Here is a 1562-nt window from a genome sequence, read left to right as displayed (position 1 = left end):
CAACAGAGCCGATATCGATCCTCATCTTTGTCAGGTTCCCTTTCTTTCTTCAACTCCATGTCATCGTCTGTGGATGCTTACTGTTTCTTCTTCTAGTTTTTCAGTCGCCTCTGGTGTGTCTGAAATGGCAGCGACATCCAACTTGGAACCTGCAGCAAACTGTGGTCTCTCAGGAGCAGCAGTTTTAGCAGCACCATGGGATCCCCTAGCGCACCTGACCACGATGTTGGAGCAGGTTTACACATTTATACAATTAATTATCAATATCATAAGAATGCTTTTTCTTACAGTATTAGTCACAATCACATACCATTCTCATCACGAATCGTCAATGACGTCCTTCCACAATCAAGAAAAAAACGAAGAGAGTTAGTTTTTTTCTCTTTCTTCCTCGTTAGAGGACTGTCTACTCATTTTTATCTTTGTTCACAGGTTATCCTTGAAATACATAATTTTCGCATTAATAGTAATTTCCATTGTTCTTTTTCTCTATTATTTTACAATATTTCACTGCAATAATCACAACACATCGTCTTTATGGCTTTTATCAATATTTTCGTTACTACGATTGTTTTTATATCGTCGCACTAGTTTCGTAAATTTTCACAATAACGTCATGGGGACGGCACAGCCCCCAGCACAGTTCTTCTGAGAGTAGGGGACTTGATGGGTGTCTGCAATATACAAATCAGTATATTCGAATTGTATGATGTTATTGTCAATGTTCGTGTAGCACAAGAAATAATGAAGACGACTCATTCTCAGCATCAGTAGTAAATGCAGAATACTCAATTCTACTAACACGTAATGATGTTCTCTGATATGAAAGGTTGCAAATTAGAAAGTGCAACACCATTAAGCCACCTTAATGGAGCTTTGCAATTTTCAATAAAAGGAAAGGTACTTTTCTTGGGCGCCTTGGCCCCAGACACTTTAGTTTTCTGATGACCTGTTGTTATTAGAATATTATGATTCACATACCTTTCGTCGTTTGCAGACGCGCAGTGTCGCTCTGCAACACGAAACTGAAATGCTGTGTTAAAGTGCACCAAAATCTTGACGGTTACGTGAAAGGCTTTGACTGTTGCGCGAGTAATGTTAATTTCTTTTCAACTGCGACTTTAAGCAGTCTAGCATGTACAGGGTGTTTCAAAAATGACCGGTATATTTGAAACGGCAATAAAAACTAAACGAGCAGCGATAGAAATACACCGTTTGTTGCAATATGCTTGGGACAACAGTACATTTAAAGGCAGACAAACTTTCGAAATTACAGTAGTTACAATTTTCAACAACAGATGGCGCTGCGGTCTGGGAAACTCTATAGTACGATATTTTCCACATATCCACCATGCGTAGCAATAATATGGCGTAGTCTCTGAATGAAATTACCCGAAACCTTTGACAACGTGTCTGGCGGTATGGCTTCACATGCAGATGAGATGTACTGCTTCAGCTGTTCAATTGTTGCTGGATTCTGGCGGTACACCTGGTCTTTCAAGTGTCCCCACAGAAAGAAGTCACAGGGGTTCATGTCTGGCGAATAGGGAGGCCAATCCACA

The sequence above is a fragment of the Schistocerca americana genome, chromosome 3 (assembly GCF_021461395.2).
Source record: "Schistocerca americana isolate TAMUIC-IGC-003095 chromosome 3, iqSchAmer2.1, whole genome shotgun sequence".
NCBI lineage: Eukaryota > Metazoa > Arthropoda > Insecta > Orthoptera > Acrididae > Schistocerca > Schistocerca americana.
Note: the sequence above shows the minus strand (reverse complement) of the source record.